Source organism: Miscanthus floridulus, chromosome 1, assembly GCF_019320115.1.
Source record: "Miscanthus floridulus cultivar M001 chromosome 1, ASM1932011v1, whole genome shotgun sequence".
NCBI classification, from domain to species: domain Eukaryota; kingdom Viridiplantae; phylum Streptophyta; class Magnoliopsida; order Poales; family Poaceae; genus Miscanthus; species Miscanthus floridulus.
In genome coordinates this window covers 39258303-39272257 of record NC_089580.1, presented here as the reverse complement: position 1 = coordinate 39272257, position 13955 = coordinate 39258303, and the positions used below count along the sequence as shown (strand labels likewise).

The 13955-nt window shown below is 47.4% G+C and overlaps 1 pseudogene; it reads right to left on the bottom strand.

Annotated features, from left to right (window-relative positions):
* Positions 1 to 4416: 4416 nt before the first annotated feature.
* LOC136455060 (glutamate receptor 2.8-like) lies at positions 4417 to 7761 on the bottom strand (annotated as a pseudogene).
* Between the last annotated feature and the right edge of the window lie 6194 nt (positions 7762 to 13955).

Below are 13955 nucleotides of genomic sequence, written 5' to 3'. Positions count from 1 at the left end.
TGTGTAACATTTAAACGGTGTATAAATGGGCTAAACTACTGTTTAGGTGAGCCATGGTTGAGAGGAATTGGAGAGGTATTTAGAGTGGCCATTTTTGCACCAATAAAGAAATAATTCAGCATCTCTCTTTCGTCTATCATGTGGTTTATGATTACCAAAAAACACTGTCATTTTTTTCTCCTTGGTTACAAATTACAATCGGTAGACCCCAGTTTTGGTTGTCAAATTTGTGCGGAAGCATGTTCAATCATATGGCCGATTTGATTGACTCGAAATAGCATGGTTTTTTTAGAGAAAAACAAGATACTTTATTTGCAGGCTATTTTCGGGTCACCTACTAGTGGATATTATGCTTCTGGTCCATCTCTAGAAGTAGGAGAGCTGACATGGTAAATATTTGTGAGACCCTGTTAAATGGGCCAAGTTGGACCGGTCTTGTGGGTTGGGCCGAATGGCCAAGCTACTGTAGCTCCTGTTGCCGGTTACTTGAGGAGAAACCGAACTAACTTAAAAGCCTGAGCCTGGGAGGGAATTAACTCCGGTTTAAACCTTTTGCGCGAAGCGAGGACGAAAGCGCAAGAGAGTTAATTAACAGGTGTGGTGGTCTATTCAACGTGTAGAGTGGATCTTAGCCGTATTCCCAGCTGGGATGCTACAATATTGTGGGAAAATCTTCATAGCTGAGCTCTCCATCATCATAAAGCCATAGGCTTGATGCTAAGAAGGAGAACAAACATGCTAAAGCTAAAAGGTAAAAAGATACTTCATAGACGTTGGTTGGCACGGTACTCATGCTGACGCCGAAACAAGATTCATTTCTTTTTACTTAAATAAAAACGGTAATTCTCAGAGGCGGGTATCTGTCCGACCAGACGCCACCTTCCTGGCTTGTGCGCTACCGTACTAGCCCAACAAGACTCCCTCGCTATACATCTCCCCTATTTCTCTCTTTCAAAAATATCTCCCGACTTGCTCGCTTTTCTACGCCGTGCGTCCGTCCACCCGCCGGCTCGTCGCCCCACTCTATATCACCGCCGCGGCCATCCCTCACTGCGCCGCCCCACTCCGGCTCGTCGCTGTGGGATCCTCCGTCGCGCCCCACTCAGCGCTCGCCTGTCACGGCCATGTCGTGCACCACGCCACCAGGAGAAGATCGTCGCCGACTGGGACAACATCTCCCGTGATCGACCGAAGACACCACGATAGAAAGAAGCATATGTTTCAAGTGTTTCAAATGTTTTAGAAGTATGCTATAAGTGTTTCAGGCGGATGTTGCATAAGTAGATCAGGATGTTGCATATGTTGCAATATTTGTACACGTATGTTGCAAGCTTTCGTTCCTAATTGAAGGGTCGAGATGGCGACTAGAGGGAGGTGAATAGTCATTTCTAAAACTTAATCATATCGGCTAACCAAAACAAGTGCGGAATTAAAACTATCGGTCTAGCCAAGACTACACCACTCTATCTATGTTCTCTCTAGCACCTTGCAAAGATCCTAATTAAGCAACAAAGGTGCCGGGCTAACTAGAGCTCACCTAACCAATTCTAGGAGCAAGGTCACACAAACCTATGCCACTAGTATTTCAAGCAATGAGGGAGCTCCTACACATGCTAGTAAGCAAAAGCACAAATCCAACTAAGCTCACTAGCAATGCTCAATAACAAGACAACCAATGTCAAATTAGAGAGCGTAAATACTTAGCTACACAAACTAAGCAAAGTGACTAACAAGGTTACACAAACCAAATTAGCCACGTAAGGGAGCTACTTTTATGCTAAACAAGCAAGAAGGTAACTAGTGAGCTACACAAGCTAACTAATTACAAGAGCAACTACACAAGCACAATGTATATAAAAGTAATCACAAGCTTGTGTAAGGGGATTGCAAACAAATGGGAAGAACAAGGTTGACACGGTGATTTTCTCCCGAGGTTCACGTGCTTGCGAACATGCTATGTCCCCGTGTGTCGACCGCTCACTTGGTGGTTCGGTGGCTAATTGGCATCACCCGCCAAGCCCACACGCTGGGCACCGCAAGAACCTACCCCGAAAGTGAGGGTAGCTCAATGACACGCTCAACTAGAGTTGCTCTTTGCGGCTCTCGCGGGGCGAGCACAATGCCCTTCACAAAGCTCTTCTCCGGAGCACCGCACAAGCTTCTTGCGGGCTTCGACGAAAACCACCACCAAGCCGTCTAGGAGGTAGCAACCTCCAAGAGTAACAAGCACCACTGGCTTGCAACTCGATCACCTAGTGCCACTCGATGCAATCTCATAATGCAACGCACTAGAATCACAGTCACTCGCAATCGATTCGCACTCTTGTAAGCACAAGTGAGTTAGAGGGCATCCAAGCACTCCTACACAAGCCACATAGGCGTGAGGGTGCTAAGCAACTAGCCCAAGGCCGGCCACACACTCCTTTTATATAGCCCCAAGGGCTAAAATAGCCGTTACTCCTTCACTGGGCAAAGCGCGCACTGACCGGACGCGCAGGTCATAACGACCGGACGCTGAAACCCCGCGTCCGATCACTTGCAGAGAGGTTCCAGCGACGTTTTTCAGCGATCAGACGCGTCCGGTCATCACTGACCGGACTCTCCCAGCGTCCAGTCGCTTCTGGACATGCTAAAAACACTGACCGGACGCTGTGACCGGACTCACAGGTGCTGACCGGACACTGGACCCCAGCGTCCGGTCACAGACCTTTTAGGGCTAAAACGGCTATAACTCTTAGCTCCGAACTCCGATTTCGATGATCTTGAACATTTTGGAAAGCTTACTCAGAGGGCTACACATCCCACATGCATACTTGATCCAAATCATAATGGATCAAAGTAGTATTCCAATCCAAGGACCATACTATAGTTTGGAGTACACCGAAAAACCTTTTTCTCTTCTCTAAGTTGATTCACAATAACTCTAACTTCTTCTCCTTTACAAATGTACCAACACCACCAAGTGTGCACCACCATGTGTATGTGTGTTAGCTTTTCACAAACATTTTCCAAAGGATTAGTCACTCAACTTGCCACGCCACTCGATCCTAGCGACGATGCAAAGTTAGATCACTCGAGTGGTAGTAGATGACCGATATGCAAACAAGTTTGCCTCTCTTGATAGTACGGCCATCTATCCTAAACCCGGTCATCAACTTCTCTACACACCTATGACCGGTGAAATGAAATGGGGTTATACCTTTGCCTTGCGCATTCCATTCCATCTCCTCCAATGTCGATGCAACACATGCACCAACACAATCAACAATGATATGATCCACTTCATATCATCACGTGATCATATTGGTTCATCGATCTCAACTTCACTTACTTTTCACCGTTGCCTTCGTCCATCGGCGCCAAGTCTTGCTTAAGCTTCACCGCCACGCGGTCCATCGCTCCAAAGCCTCCGACTTACCCTTCACGCTTGCAATCGGTCCATCAAGCCAAGTCATGTCTTGATCTTCTCCACCTTGATCATATGACTCAATGTCATGTCTCATTTGCAATTAGCTCATTCATCATCACATGTGTGAGCTTTGCAACATCTCTAAGCCATTTTCACCTTCATGGCATATGTTGCTCACACGCATGTACCTGTGAACTAATCACCTGTGTATCTCACATAAACACAATTAGTCCACCTAGGTTGTCACTAAATTACTAAAACCACATAAGGACCTTTCACTAATGTTTCATATGTTTTTCCAGATGTATGTTGCAAGTGTGTTTATTTGGATGTTGCATGTGTTCACACATATGTTGTAAGTGTTTTATCTAGATATTGCGTGTGTTTTATCATAGTTTTTAAGTGTTTTTAGGTGTTTTTGCAAGTGTTTCAAATGCATGTTTCAAGTGTTTCATCTGCCATCAGGCGTATGTTGCAAGTGTTGTATCTGAATGTTTTAAAAGTAGATCGGATGTTGCATCTCTCTCCTCGCTTTCTGTTGCCTCACCTCAGTGTCTCCTCCTCCTAGCGCCGGGCTAAGCATCCGCCGCCCCCTCCCCGCCTTCTCAATGCTGATAACGTTCAGGACGGCGTGGGCCCCACGTGGGCGTGTAGAAAATAGTCTACATGTGCAGGCTCCTAGATTGTCCGGACGTCTGGGCGCTAGCCGAATAAAAGAGAGAGAGAGAGAGAGAGAGAGAGAGAGAGAGAGAGAGATGAAGATATAATATAAAGCGAGGCTTCTATCCGAGGCAGAGAGGCCGAACATCACTTATCTCCTTGTGGGCCTGTAGCGACGTGCGTGCACCCCGAAACAGACACTACAAAAAGAGTAAAATGCATGGATAGTCCATTAACTTGTAAGGGTGTGTCGATTTGGCTCATCAGGTTTGAAAGTGTATTTTTAAGTCCAAAACTTTGATCAGTGGTGCATAAAGAGTCTATATCCCTTCGTTTTATATGTATATTTATACAAATCCCCTGTATTTTTTTTCTTTCACAAGCTTACCCTTCCTTGTGCTAGGACGCTTACCTGCCTCGTTGAACCACTTCTGCTCGATCTGCGCCATCTCCTTGCCTTCCGCCAGCGTTAGGACCGCGCGCGACACGGCCGGCGTCAGCGGGCTACCCATCGGGAAGACAAACCGAAGCCGTCGGTCTTGTAGACCGGGCCGAACATCATGTAGCCGTCGCTGTACTGCGACAGGAAGAGCTTCAGGTACAGGATCTCTTCGAACACGGCGGCGACCTGGCCGCTGTACAACGCGTCGGCCTAGTCCTCCGCCGTGCTGTAGCTCCTCACCTTGGCCTCGTCGAAGCCTAGTTTCTGGAGTTGTTGCTTGATGAAGGAGCCCTCCTGGTACCCGATGATGGCCCCAGTCCGCTGGAGCTCCCTCACGCCGGCCACCGTCGGCTGGAGCTTCTGGATCGTCAGCATCGACGTCAGGCTCTCCATGTAGCTCAACGTCAGGATCAGGACGACGAACACCCAGAAGATGAGGTCGAACTGCTACCACGGCATGCCTCGGAACTCGGGGTTGATCCGGTGCTCGATCGTCCACACCACGAAGCCGGTGAAGAGAAGAAGGCGAGGCTGGCGATCGAGCCACAGGCCGGTGGTCAGCGGCTGCAGGAAGATCCACATGCTCGTGCTCGTCTCCGTGCGCACCGCCACCACCATCGACCACCCCGAGTCGATGAACGGCAAGCTGAAGTCCACCTTGCCCATCCTGCTCGCCGTGATTGTCACATCACCTGGCCAAAGGATTTTCTTCAGCCCCTTGGCGCCGTCGGCGCTCAGAGTTTGTGTGATCCCAGCCTCCGGCGTCCAGAACCCCACCGCCCTGGAGCTTCTCCCGACGATGTTGACGAACTCGTACGCCGACGGTTGCAGCTGCCCGTCGACGAGGGTGAAGTTGTCGGTGAGGCTACGGAAGGTTGTCTCGCGCACCGCCTTAGGAGCGTCGCTCCGGTTGCCGACATGTCGAGCCGGTCCAGGTCTGTGATCGCCGCGCTCTGCGGCGGTGTTTGAAACGCCGGGCTGGAGACATCGGCCGCCTCGACCGCCGCCGCGATCGCCCACGCCGTGTCGTACGACCAGAGCATCACGACGGTCGGGTCATGCGGGTAGATGTCGGCGCTCGGTCAGTCATCTGCACGAACGGTCGGAGGCTGATGACCCCATCCATGGCGCTGAATAGAGGCGGACCGACCTATAGGGCGAGCTTGGGCGGCCGCCCTAGGTCCCCTCCGGCGAGCACCACTAGTACCCCCTGTTTTCTGGCCGGCGACGGCGTCCATCGAAGTCGAAGTGCGAGCGCAGGTCTGATGCGGAGATGACAGGAGCCGCCGACCGGAGAGGTTGAAGAAGGTGCAGCCCTGCTGGGCGCCTGGGCCGTCTTGTTGTCTAAGGAATGACCCATTTTCTGGCCCATTTTGGCCCTTAAGTCTAACTTCTAAGCACCACACACACTAGAGGCAGAGGGAACGCGCTCCGCGCTCGGGCTCGGCGGCGCCGCTCCCTGCCTCCCTCTCTACACCGGCGGCCAGCGAAGCGGCAGCGGGTGGCCCTCCGCGGCTGCGACCGGACGGCCGAGGCGCCGAGCCCCGAAGACGCCAGCAGGCAGTGGCAGCATGTAAGTTCATGGTGATGTCATGTTTCATGGTGCTCTCTAGGTGCTTGTTGAATTGACTGAGTGAAAAAGGTGTCTAGATTGGAGCCTGAATGGAGTGGTGTCCAGATTCCAGTGAATTCCTAGATTGCATCATACCTGTATAGCGATGTAGCCTGTATGTGATTGCATTTTATTTACAAATAAGTTAAATTATTATGGCATGAAACTATAGTTGAAATTAGAGTGTATATCAGTATGACAGTACATGCGCAAGAGGATGAGAGGGTAGAAAAAAGAAATATAGGGAGTTTCGAGTAATTTGATATGTATGTTGTCATTTTTAGTCAAAATTTTATAGTCGCCCTACCTCCATTTTTGGGCTGGGTCCGCCAACTGGCGCTGATGTCGTCAGGGCTCAGCGCGTCCACGACGCTGCCGACGCCGTCGGTGGCGATCCACGCGTAGTCCGTCATCATGCCGGCCTTCCCCGCCCGGCAGAAGAACCGCGCGGCCAGACACAGGTTCATGTGCACGACGAACACGCGTGTCGGCATCGTGTCGAAGCCGTAGAGCATCACGTCGATGCGGTTGTCGTCCGCGTCGCTCGGCACGGCGGCGCGGTCCATGATCCTGTGGCGCCGACGCCCTGCAGCGTGCCGGCGAGCGCCGGTAGGATGCCCGACCCGTAGGGCGAGTCCTCGTAGACGACGGCCGCCGTGTGCCACCCGAACGTGGCGAGGACGGCGGCGACAGGCGCGGCCCGGGCCTGGAAGGAGTCGTTGGCTGACGGGTGCAGCCTCGGCCTCAACGCCTAGCACAGGGAAGGGTAAGGTTGTGAAAGAAAAAAAATACAGAGGGTTTTCTACAAATATAAACATAAAATGAAGATGTATATACTCTTTATGCACCACTGCTCAAGGTTTTAAACCTAAAAATACACTTTCAAACCTGATAAACAAAATCTACACACTCTTACAGGTCATGCATTTTGCTCATCCAAAAATATTAACCAATGGGCCATAAGCCCGTTAGCCCATATGAGTTTCCACTTTGCACTTTGCAGGTAGCTCTTACAAATGGGCATTGCCGTGTCACGTAGCTGGGTGTATGTTTGGCGCCCACCCACTGGAATGTGCCATCTCATAAGGAAAGCCCACATGCCACAGAAATGCCAGTATTGCATCCTGTCAAGGAAAAAAAAGTATATCGGGCAATGGCCCTGTTTGGATCCAGGGGCTAGAGCTAGTTTGTGCTAGTTTGAGCTCAACTAGCCCAAAAGTATCCAAACATGAGGGCTAGAGTGGGTTATTTGCAACTAGCCCACCCCAAAAAACTATCCCCCAAAAGAGGTGATTATTTGGGCTAGTTCTGGTGGGGCCCACTGGAAACTCTTATTTTTTTATTACTCCACCCGCACCGGATCCTCGCGACTCCCATCCCCCCATCGCTTCCCACGCCGAGCGCACCAACGGACACCTTCGCGACGGTTTTTCGCGGTGACCGGCCGTCCTAGCTGAGCGACCAGAAATCCGCTGGGTTCACAGTTTTCACCTCGCGTTGCCGGGCACGCACGGGCTGCTCCTCAGGCTGCCAGAACAATGTAAGCATGCGTGGTTCATGCCGCTACAGACTAGAGTGACAAACAGGAGCCGTGAAGGCTGCAGTTGCTTTCCAGCGGTTCGCGGGGCCCCCTGCCATGCCTGAGACGCTGCAGGGGGCATTTTCTGATAGCGCTGCGCGGCTGCAATTTGCTTGTGTTTGGTAGAACGTGTGGACGGCGGATTTCGCGCCTCCAAGTGGGTCTCCAGCGCCCGCAGGTCAGTGTGCGGGAGGAGGCCACACAAGAGCCTACCACACCAAATCCGGCTGCAAAGATGGTTTAAATGAGCCAAATGATTAGAAAAGTACATTTATTGTTAACCTAACCCTTGCATCCAAACACCTCTTGGGCTAGAATTAGTTCAGGGCTAGTCTAAAGCTAGAAACTAGCTCTAACCTCTAGCCGAGCTAGAGTATCCAAACAGGGCCAATGAGCAATATTTTAGGTTTGAATTTTGAAAATTTTATAGGAGCATGGCAGTACAAATTTGGAGAATCGTATTTTTTTCATTGTCAACTTTGTGGCGGCACTGTGCCCAAAGACATGTACTGTACGGAACCTGTATCGGATAGGGCAAGTGACCAAGTGCCGTCATCTGATACCGAGACAGCATCGGCTCTGGGGTCCGAGGTGTTCTTGATGTGAGGGAGCAGTTAATTACTATAGATTTGCTCAAAAAAAGTTAATTACTATTAGATTAAGTGGGTGTTTGGTTCCACCGACTAAATTTTAGTCCATGTCACATCGGACGTTCGGATGCTATTTAGGAGGACTAAACATGAGTTAATTATAAAACTAATTACACAAATGAAGACTAATTTACGAGACGAATTTATTTAGCCTAATTAATCCATCATTAGCACATATTTACTGTAGCACCATATTGTCAAATCGTGGACTAATTAGGCTTAAAAAATTCGTCTCACAAATTAGTCGCAATCTGTACAATTAATTATTTTTTCGTCTATATTTCATACTACATGCATGTGTCCAAACATCCGATGGGACATGGACTAAAATTTAGTTGTGGAATACAATAAGGCGGATTAGATTACAAGGCAATCTATCCACCCATTGCTTGCGCTTGAAACAACCCTTATTTCTTTTTTAGATCAACGTCACTGCATGATGTTTGGGTGTGAGAATTTAAAAGAAACGTCAGTGCACCAGGAACATGCAACAAGTCCAGCTACTGGCGAGTTTGGCTGCTCCATGCAGCATCGAAGTTGCCACAGTCAGAGGCCATGGCTCCAGTGACCATGCTCCATGCAGCATCGAAGTTGCCACAGTCAGAGGCCATGGCTCCAGTAACCATGCTCCATGCAAGCAATGTGCAGTGGGCTAGCTAGAGGCTAGGCAAGGAGGGCTCGTATATTCATGCTAGCCTATTTTGGAGATTGCATGCTCACTGTTCGAGAGCACACGTATAATTGCTTCGCTGCTTGTATGCATGCAAATCCCGGCACTCTACGGACTACTAGAGGCTAGAGCCTAGCTACTTCAATTCGGGTGAACTGTGCTCCCTTCCATTTCTTTTTCCGGAGTATTTCAAAATTCAAACACTTAATGAATGAAGTATATATGTATTCATATTTACACAAGATATAAAATGTGACATATTACTACTACTATATAAAAATCATAACCCTTGCCAACCTATCACTGCCAGATAATTTGAAACCAACATTCGGTGGCCGGGCGGCCGGGCGGGCTCGTCGCCGACGTTGGAAAATGAAAATTTCTTTATATAAAAGTATATCCCTTGATTTTCTACCTAAATATTTTTGCATAATAGAAAATGCCCGAGCTCCTAAAAGCTTCTGGCTCCGCTAATGGCGTCCGCAATGGTGCTAGCTACGTAGCTAGCTTATGTGGAGTTGATAGACAAAACGTAAAGACTATTTTATATTTTTATATATTCTTATTTTTTTTATGTACCATTGGACCCACATGTTTCTCTCATAGATTCCCATTGGACCCACATGTTTCTCTCATAGATTCTTGGACTACGTGAAATAGATCAGCTATTTGTTTGTCGCTAACGACTACTCTCTCATACGTTTTCTCTGTCCACGTCATAATAGCTAGCTGTTGGGGACGCCCTAATGCCAACATTGATAGAGTATCACTCTCAGTTTTACGAAAAAAACCCTATCACTTCCCATTTTTACAACCAACCAGTAGCATAGATCAATGTCGGGTTGTATTACCACAACCGTATCCTTTCTGGAATAGTGGTGGTCCTCTTTTCTATGTACCGGTCAAAGAAGTAATTGAAATTTTGAAAAGACAAATGTACAGTGCACTCATTTTTAGCACGGAGTACTCGTCCCTCGCGCGCTAACGAGTAAAAGACGAGTGAGTACTCTACAGTACTCCTGCTTGTGCCGCGCGGCGTGCGCTCGAGATTCACCAGATTCCTGCAGGCGCACGACTGCACGGCAGCGCATGCAATGCAATCACCGTCTCATTACGAGCAGCTAGCCCTAGGCCTTGTTTAGATGCCATTCAAATTCCAAGTTTTTTCACTCTTTCTCCATCACATCAATTTTTAGCCGCTTGTATGGAGTATTAAATGTAGGTAAAAAAATAACTAATTGCACAATTTAGTTCGAAATCACGAGATGAATCTTTTGAGCCTAGTTGGTCCACGATTGGACAATATTTGTCAAATAAGACGAAAATGCTACTATTCATCAGTTTGAAATTTTTTCACAATGTAAACGAGGCCCTAGTCTTTTTCTGCGCATGCGGCCAGGCCATGTTCATCAGTTCATGGCAATGGCCACCGGTTTTGCGTAGGAGATCCATCGGTCACCGGTTGGTGAAGGGAAAGTGTTGAACCTCCATGAGCTAGTGCTAGACTGCTAGCCTACCCTGGAACTGACGAGTGGTGGTCAGAGGGTAGTGGCTACCGCCTACCTGGGCGCCTGCTCTGCTGCCACACCACACTACCGCATGCTGTGCCACTAGCTGCCCACTCCCACGCGCTAGCTCTGCGCCAGAATTTACGAGCCGCGCAGTCGCAGTACTAGTACCGCCGTCCTGCGTGCTGGACGAGACGACGACGATCGATTGAACGGGGGTTCATCAGGGACCAGGGCCTCGTTTAGTTCCGCCCCGGAACACTGTACCGTTTATTTTTATTTGGTGATAATTGTCTAATTGTTGACTAATTAGGCTCAAAACGTTCGTTTCGCAAAGTACAATCAAACTGTGCAATTAGTTTTTGATTTCGTCAACATTTAGTACTGCATGTATGTACCGCAAATTTGATATAACGGGGAATCTTTTTGTGCTAAATTCTGAAAATCGGGAGAACTAAACAACCCCAGGAATCTGGAGCTGCAGCTACTGGTGCTGGAGACGCGCGCGGGCGGGCGGCGTCTGCGTGTGCGTGCCCGTCAGTCACTAGCAACTCACCAGCCAGGCACTGACTGCATTAGTTGGCAGCCTGGCACGGCGTCTCCCAAAGGTCGGACAAAGACATGGCCCTGGGGGAAAGGGTTGGTGCGTGCAGCGTGCTGCTGCCTGCCTGCCACTGGCCGGCGAACCTGTCAGGGAATGCCGCTCGCCGCCAGGACCGCCGGGATACTCTGCGGGCGACCACGGTCGAGTCGATTGCTCGACCGACCCCATGTGTGCCACTGCCAACCCAAATGTATGGCAGGCGTGGATGGATGATCACCTGATCAGGGCCAGGGGGTGGTGGAGGAAGAAGGCTGGCCACTGGCTGGCGGGTTTTCTAAACCGGCTTGGACTCCACTTTCTTCGTTAGTGCGGCTACCTCCGTTTCAATCTAAAAACCATGTAATCTAGTAGATTAAATCAAACTTCGTTAAATCTATAGAAAACATTATTACTTAAAGCAAGATATATATATATATATATATATATATATATATATATATATATATATATATATATATATATATATATATATATATATATAGGGAGAGTATATTCAGTAGTCAGCTACAAAATAAGTTATTCTGTAGCCACCTCTATTTACGATAATTTTATATACTAATTTACGATAATGTCAATACATATTTACGATAGTTGGGTTACTATAACACATAAGGATATTTACCATAACGTTATAGTAAACCACTTAGTAAGGAGTTACTATAATCTCATAAATTAACATAATAATTATCGTAACTCAAAGTAGCTACTGAATGAATAAGTTATTTTGTAGCCAGCTACAGGGTAGTAGTTATATATATATATATATATATATATATATATATATATATATATATATATGTATACTCCCTCCGTATAGGATTTAGAAGTCGTTTAGGACATGATTGTGCTTACCAAGGAGTCATTAATTAGGAGGTATTCTTCCATGTTTGCCCTTATTAAATAGGGCTACGGATATCCTCAAGACAACAATCATACGTAGCTCGATTGGTCAGGCAGCCGCGTCTGGAGGCCTGTGGGCAGGGTTCGAATCCCTTGGCTGACACATTTTTTGGGTTGCTAGAGTATTAGCGTCTGGAGGCCTGCTGTAGTATTAGCGAGGCAACGACTTATATATATATATATATATATATATATATATATATATATATATATATATATATATATATATGCCAACGGCTCCTCGTACCGGTTGGTCAGGATAAAGCACAGGTTAATGGACCGGCCCACTCACAGGGTATCTGGCCCCTGTGTAAGGGCGGGACACGGGGTTCGGGAGTTTTCTCGACCTACGTGATAAGGTCTTCTTCCTTAAGCATAATGTTGCGGGGGCTGCCCACCGTAGGCCGAGTTATATATATATATATATATATATATATATATATATATATATATATATATATATATATATATATATATATATATTTCATGGTGAATCTAACTATAATATTGGTATCATAATAATATTATCTTTCGTATATATTTAGCCATATATGTAAAGATATACATTCACTTGGTAAAAAATTAGAATACATCTTTTTTGGAACGGAGTGAGTACAACTAAACGACACGAGTTGCACTAGACTGCTCATGTAAAAAAAGAAGAAGAAAGCTTCCATAGGCTCCTTCTCTGTCTTGTCTTGTTGGAGCAGTTGTACTAAAAGGTTTTTCTTCGGTTTTAGGGCCCATTCATTTCAGTTTTTTTACTGGTTTCTACCAGCCATAAGCTAAAACAAAACGGAAAGTGTAGAAAACTATTGCGCTAGAGTAGAAAACTTACTTCTAAGGAAATAAACTAAGGGCACCTTCAATAGTAGGATTCAGGAAATGACACTTAGATGGCATCTATTCCGGATTTCTCGATAGTCAAAGATGGAAAGGCCTCTCTAGAGTATGCACAAGTCATAAAAAAAAATGTTGAAGAGTGAAAAGATATATATGAAGAAATTCAAATGGCTCTCTAAATAATGATTCAGAGAGTGAATTAAGAAAAAAAAAACTTTTAGAGTTGTTCAATAGTATGGTTATATTCTCTCTCATGTCGAAGGAGAGATAGAGAAGTTATTCCCCTCATGTACCGGGATACTCAAAGAGTTGAGCTCTTATCTTCTTGTTAGCTCAAAGACATTACAAAAATCAATAGGAAAAACAACATCCAAAATAAATAAATAAAACCAAGAAAAAAAGACAGCTTCTGAGCGAAAAGACGGCGGCTCAAATAAACAAGACCTTCAGACCTTTGTTACGGAGGCTGAGATTGGTCAAGAGGTCAACCGACGAGATGAGGTAGAATCCCTCGGGGCCCCCGGCCGCCGGACTCCGGTACGGAGGGAGGAGGAGGGGCGTGTCAGTGGGCGCGAAAGCCCACGAGCCGTCACAAGGTCTAGGCATTCCCCATTCACAATGGCTAGGCACAAGTTCCCAGGCGCACTGGCCCAAAAAGCCCACCAGCTCAGCTGGCTGGCTACTTCTACGATCTAGGGAGTCTTCGGATGCTTTTGGAACGAGAAAATCTAATTTCTTGCTGTAAATCTTTAGTCAATTCAAACTTTATATCTTAGTGTTTAGATATATGATAAAACTTTAGTACGGTAACAAACAAAAACTGATTTGTCCTTATTGTCTTCTTCCTCTGCTCGTCCGTACGCCGAGCTCGTGCACATCGGCCGCGAGTGAGGGGCAAGCAGCGGACTCACCAGCGTGCCCTGCCCCTCCCCGGCAACCAGCGGCTTCCCTGCCCCGGCAGCCCTGCGAGACGGAGACCACACGTGCGGGGGTAGTGGGCGTCCAGCTCCCGCCCCAACGCGTTTTTGCCCAGTTTTGGGTCTCTTAGATCCCAAATACCAAAATTTTAGTAGCTCAT